The following is a 7,449-nucleotide window of genomic DNA, read 5'->3' as shown; positions in this document are numbered from 1 at the left end:
AAAGGTGAATCATCTCATATATATATATATCTCAAAACATCATGTGTCATGATACAATGATGTCAAAAAACTTATGGCTACAATCACCCAAAGGTGTCTTCATCATCATACAAAAATGGTACAAAAACTGATACATAGGGACCCCTCTAAGGCTATTATGATCTCCCTCCCTCAGAGCCAGCTAGCGTCAATGGAGTTTGAGCCCTAGAAAGACCCACCGCAAGATCATCTATTCTGCCCCCTCTATATAATGGTGGTGGAGGACCCATGACCCCACCGCTAGATGCCTGTCTCCTGTCTCTCCCTCCAGAGGTCTTCGTAGTTCGCGATGGTCTCTGGAAGCTTCTAGCTCGCTGATCTGGTGGCACCACTCCATAATACAGGTCTCACCAGTAGGCTATCTTCTCTCCTGCATGTTAAACATATGTGTATTCAGCCTATGTGTCCTCTGCTACTTGCCTCCCTGCCCTTAGTGCTATCTTAGCCTCTTTATAGCACTGAATAGCCTGATCCCTCTCTTGCTCAATGTCCCTGAGTTGTCTCCTAAGTCTAGCTGTATCCCTCTTCAGATCATGGATCTCATCTGCCTGTCCCTGGCAGATCTCCTTGAAGGATAGTAGCTCATCCTCCTCCTTTGTCCCCTCACCCTATCCCTATGGATGCTCCTGTGGCTACTCCTGTTCCTGTCCCCATCCTTGTACCTGTTTGGGAACCTGTGCTGCTAGCACCTGTAATGACAATCCACCTCTACCCCTCACTACATGAGCCTGTTGAGCCTATCTCTCCTCTCCACCATCTCTCCTCTTAGCCACTCTCCTCTCTACCACTGCCCCTCGCCTCTACCATCGGCCTCTACCTCCGCCATCTCCACTATCATCTCCATCACCCCCACCGTTTCCATCTATCGGCTCCCCTGGATCCATCAACCATGGAAATGGATGCTCTGTCGAATATCCAGTATACTATGCATCCATCCCTGCATCCTCTACATCGACCCATATGTCTCAAGGCATGGGAACCATCTCCTGTAGCTATGTCACTGCCTAATCATAAGACAATAATGGACCTAAATACACCTGATCCCTCAGTGTCCATGCATACATCCTCGACCCTTGTGGCATCCGTTGTATCCTGTCGAACTGCCTGCATACCCTGTCTATCAACTGCCGCTCAATAATATACGGTGTCGAACCAATCAGATACCTGCTCCTGAATACATATGAGAACTCCACTTCATCATCCTCCCACTCCTCACAGTCTAAGTAAGGACTCCATATGACACTATCTATCTCATCAATCACCTAGTGCCAATACTCTAGCCTCCCAATCCATGGTTGTCATGTAATCATATCATAAAGGTGTACAAAACTGCACTCATGTCCCCTGCCTCTAAAATATATCGGTCGTGTAACCGACAAATTCTCATATGCCCATACCTACAATAATGTCACTTCGCATCCTAATCGCGTTCATTTGTGATACACAAACTGATGTATCTCATAATACAAGTGTGTCATAGACACGACCCCCATGCAAACCTAGTGTGCTCAGTCACCAAGGTCTCTAGTGTCCTCCCCCATCCCACAGCCAACCCTCATGTCAGCCTATCCGGACAGAGGAATCTACTGATCACTCCTGCCAGCACCGTCGGTAGTGCCAATGTTCTAGCTATCATGGTGTCCCACACCACATGTCTTGCCCTCATCTCCAGTCCTATATCGTAAGGAACCAACTCCCCAATGATCAGTATCCTCAGTATCTAGTATACATCATCTAAGGTGACTATCATCTCACCCATCGGCAAATGAAACATACATGTCTCTAAGTGTCATCTCTCAGCTAATGAAGTCAACAACCCCATATTCACCCAAAACTCAGGCACATACATAATATATCACAGGCCCATAGCCTCAACTAGTACTCTATCCTCGAATGTCAGCTCTGCTTGTAAACTTTGAGTCGAAAGGAATCTCTCCCATGACTCGAGCATAGGTAGGTCCTCCTACAGTCAAGCAAATCAACTATTTCAATCCTAGTGGTACTCCTTGTTTATCACAAACTAATGCTTTCTATCCTAATAGTGCTCCCTGTTCATCATAAAGTATTGCTTTCTATCCTAGTAGTACTCCCTATTCATCACAAAGTGCTACTTTCTATCCTAGTAGTACTCCCTGTTCATCACAAAGTGTTGTTCTTTTATCCTAGTGGTACTCCTTGTTCATCACAAAGTGCTACTTTGATCCTATCTTTTAGGGCACCTACTTGAGTGTATCCTCTTGAGTAGCTTATCCAATTGACAATGTATATTCTATCACAAAATTGTCAATTTCAGCCTTATCTAATTGGCAACATATGTTCTATCACATAATTATCAATTTCTTTGGTATTCCTTGTTCATCAGAAAGTGCCTCGATCTATCCTATCCTAGGGCCTTTGCTTGAGTGTATCCTCTTGAGTAGTTTCCTGATTGGTAACGTATGTTCTATCACATAATTGTCAATCCTAGCCCTATCTGCTACCCTAGTCTTCCCTAGAGGACCTGTTTGAGTGTATCCTCTCAACAACTTATCCAAACAACAACATATGTTTATCACAGAACTACCGATTGGACCTTGAAGACACAAATGTGCCCGCCCTAAATAGACACACGCCTGCATTTCATAGACACATTTGCATTGAACATAGATGCTATTACAATCATAGACGCACTTGGCACCAACACAAACACGCCTAGCCTACCCAGACGCGCCTGGCACCAACGCAGACATGCCTTAGCATTTTTTCCCTCTGCTTGACATTTTTTTGCAACCTACCTAAAGCACATTTATTACACTACTTGAAATGCATTTATGACAACAATTAATGCAACAAGGTACAAGGAAGTTTTGTTGTACTTACCAACTCTCCTGCATCTGCTGGCCTCTGATATCAGCGAACATGATCGAATCTATGTACCAATGCCATCACTGTTGACTACTCTCTTCTCTCTCTGCAATATGATCTCTTAGGTGTGTGGATGACAATGAGGATGTTTTCCCTCCTAGTCTATCTTATAGGCTACCCTAGCCCTAGTCTCCCCAGTTAGACTTCTTTATCTCATGACTATGTCACTCTATCCTATCTTGTCAGTCCTTTCCAGCCTTTCTTTCTTATCGAGAGATTGTCTGCGATCTTTTCAGACATTTTCATCCAATCTCTCAAGGGGGCATATCATTCCCATCTTGGGGCAACTTTGTATCAGTTCATTTTATTTCTTTAAAACAACGTGACAAGTTGCATTCTCTCAAAGAGAGGCAAAATGTAGACACCTAAAATTGTCTTGTCTAATTAATTAAATATATTTATTTATTTAATTATTTTAGCCTAATTCTTCTATTAATTAAATGAATTTTTATTTATTTAATTAATTCATTTATCCTCTTCTAGCCTTATTTCTCATTTAAATAAATACTTTTATTTATTTAAATTACCTTTTTCCTAAATTAAATAAATACTTTTTATTTATTTAATTGATCCGACTTCTTCTATTAATTAAATAAATCTTTATTTATTTAATTAATTCATTAGCCTTTTCTACCTATGACACATGTCATTCATCTCTTAATTCCTACATTACCTACCCTCTCATTATTTTCTTATTTTCTTTACCTACCCTCTAATCCTAGCCGACCATTTATCTTTTACACCTCTTAATCTTATCCCTCCATTTCTTATAGTGTCTTCTATATAAGGAGATGCTTCCTTCATTATCAAGATCTCAACTATGTTTTCGAACTTTAATATGTGATCAAGCCTACTTGCAACCACATTTTTGTTCTTTGTTGAGCTCTTGTGCACACATAAAATCTGAGAGCAAATATATCAAGAAAGATCAATGGAGATAGGAAAAATAGAGATCCAAACCCTATTGGACATGTGATGGTATAATCTTTGTGATTTTGTAGATTTACATTGTCTTAGGTAATCTTCATGTGTTATGGTGGATCTTTGTTGTTGTTAGGCTAGGGTTTTGTGGTTGAATCTATTTAGTCTTTCAATATTGTTATTCCATTTTTACCATAAACAACTAGTGTCGAGCCCAATAGTACCTACATACCTGCAGGTATGTAAGTACCTACAAGGTACATTGTGGTACCTGCAGGTGCCAAAATTGTACTTTTTCAAAATAATATATATTTCATTTTTTGGAGAAAACAAAACAAACAAAAAAGGTCCCCCCAAGTTATTTTTTTTTAACTTTAAAATAGAACTCTTTTCAATGCATATTTTTTCAAACAAAAAACTTTATAATTTTTTTGCGAACTGTACTAGTTTGACATGTATCCATACCATCAACTAAGAATGGAGGAGACAAAAACATTTTAATCTCCAGATCAATTGCTCCAATTTTGGCAAATGAATAGACAATCTTAGGGTTTGTGGGCCTTTTGAGAGCATGGCAATGTCAGATTTTGCCCAAAGTGCTTCAGAATTATAGATTGCTCCTGGGTAAGGTAACCACCCTCCACCTTCAAATGGGCTTTGGTGTGGAATTTGGATAAAACAAAAGGTGATTATGACTTTATTGAACCTCCACAATCTAATAGTGACCTTAGATTTGACCCAATAGGATCCAAATTTGACATACAATAGAGAGATACAAAATACAAAACCCTAAATTACATTAATTTTTTCTCAAATAAAAAACCATTGACATTCTAATGGCTCTTATACCATGTAAGTATTTGCCTATAACAACCAAGATCTAGAGGCCAATGAATAGCACAACACAAGAGGGACAAAAATAGACAAGAACAAAGTGTATTCTCACCAAGATGAAAAAATTGATCAATTAAATTACATACAATGTACATGATCCTACTTATAAAGGCAAGACCATACGGAAATGAGAGCACACAATCATGACATGTAGCCCAATGAGATACATGAGTAGTCAGGAGAAATATTAAATAATTTCACTAAAGGTGGATCACCCACTGAAGATGGAATTTGATAACAAGATAACACCACAAAAGGTGGAATTTTTTCTACAACCATCTTCCCTAGATGCACAATTCCCTAAGTGTTTCATATGCAAACTACAATGAATGCATTATCCCAAGTCAACATAAGTAAAGTGTAATTATGAGACATAATTTACACTGATAGTCAAGGAGGGCTATAAGAAGTGAAGGTTTTCTTTCAACTGCACAATGTTGTCCATCATATTATTGTTGTATCCCACTACACTCAACCATTGGTAGATTTATATATTAACTTTTGGAGGCAATTGGTTGGACCACAACTATAATTTACTTCTAGTAATATGAATTTTTTATTTCCCCTTTTTAAATAGTAATATCAATAATTTCATTAGAGATCAAGAATTTTTTAGACAATATGCATCTTTATTTATGTTGATAATATTAAGGCTGTGCATTCTCTGAAAGTACATTATAAGATTATTATAAATCATTATTAATAAGGTTAAAAAGTGATATGATGAGTATAGATAATTTGATAAAAAAAATTGTGAATAAATTAGAAGTGAAATCTAGCATGAATTATTTATTTTTAGAGTGTATTTGGGGCTCCTATCCTAACCTAGCCTAACTCTACTAACATGGCTTTGATATTATGAAGAGTACAAACAAAGCAAAAAGGATAGCTACTATAAATTATCTATAAGACAACATAATACATACATAGTGGATGGCTCTCCAACAAAAGTAATGAAACATAAAAATTAAGATTATATATTCAAACAAAATTATAAAAATTAAGATTTTATAATTTTTTGTTGAAATAATATTTTAATTAATATTTATCTATTTTTACTAATGCAATTATCTTACTTGTAACACAAAGGAAAAAATATTTTTTTAAGCATTAAAAATTCACTTAATATTTGTATAAAATGAATAAATTTAGTGATATTACAATGTTATGATGAGATTTGTTTTGAAGATGTTATTAAAGATGTATTATTGAATTCTAGATATTGGTATTTGATAGTTTGTAATTGTAGAAAGACAATTTTTCTAATTATTAAGTTATAGCTACAACTATAGTTTGAATAGTTTAAATTTTGAATTATATTATTTCAAACCACGGAATATTTTTTTAATTGTAAAGGAAAATTAAATTAAATGAAGTCATACAATAGAACTAGTGCATATAAGTTCTAAAGAATCAATAGAATAAGTATCTGATGATGAAGCTTACTACCATTTTGGTAATCACAAATACCCTAAGAAGGTTAATTCTGCCCCCAATTGGTCTTATGGGTATGAATCTGATAAAGAAGACTCAGATTATGTGCCCTCAGTGGAGCACATTCCAGACACCCAAACACCAAATTATGCTAAGAAGGTTAAATCTCAAGTGGGAATTTCTTCTAAATATTCAAAGCACAGAAAAGGATAAAGAGAAGAAAAAAAGTCCTAATTTGTCTCATTCTATGGTTGGGGACAAAAGGAAGACCAGTACCCCCATGTGAAGAATAATTTGGAGAGATCAAGTGTAAATGTCAAAAAGATGAAGGATGAGGAGGTAGAGGAAAAGGTTGACATCCCTGATTCTAAGATGGACCCACATGAGATGGAATTCCACATGAAAATCCTTATTGAAATAGAGAAAGGTACCCCCACAAAAATGGGAAAGGAGTCCTTTTCCATCGGGATAAAGGACATGCTAAAGGTGGCAAAGGATGTGATGGAGGGACAAAATAACTTTTTCAAATGGATGATGTCTGAAATCAACTTGCTTAAGGACAGGGTTAATACCTTATTAACAAAGTGGATTCAGGGCAGAATAGTTTGAATAGGATCTCTAATTTGGGCAACATTGATAAAATGCTTTCTCTTATTCAAAATGTAGCCAAGGATGTGAAAACTATGAAGATAGATCACGACGATAATATAAGGCATCTAGAAGAGACCAATAATAAAGTACATGATAAGCTTAGTGATGTTGTGGTTGTGAGCAGAACTACTATGCAAATCAGTACTAAAGATATTAAACAACTGAATGAAAAGGTATAGACCCTTAGTGGTTTGATTGAGGGTGTCTTTGGCCCTCTTTCTGCTACTATGGGGGACAAAAGGAAGAATTATATTGTAGATCAACATCGCACCGACGCAAGAGCTTCTCTTGGCCCCTCATCAAGAACACACAACCATGATAAAGGTAAGGACCAAGCCCATATTATCCATGATCTTGTGAAAATCAATGAAGAATTTATTCGCAAGAATGTAGAAGCTACAAAAATATTAAAGAATCTTCAGTACAATTTCAAGCATGTCGACCCTCTTATTTCCTTTTGTTTAGTTGTTGGGCAACTTTTGGTTTTCGTTTGGTTTTCTCCTTTTTTTTAAGTGTTTAGGGTCCCTTCAAAACCTGTTTTACTCTAATTAAAACCAATAGAATAAGTAAAAATTAGAGACTCAATACAATATTTTCACCATGGAA

This window comes from Cryptomeria japonica, chromosome 10 (assembly GCF_030272615.1).
Source record: "Cryptomeria japonica chromosome 10, Sugi_1.0, whole genome shotgun sequence".
NCBI lineage: Eukaryota > Viridiplantae > Streptophyta > Pinopsida > Cupressales > Cupressaceae > Cryptomeria > Cryptomeria japonica.
The sequence above is the reverse complement of the archived record's forward strand: the minus strand, read 5'-3'. Positions refer to the sequence as shown.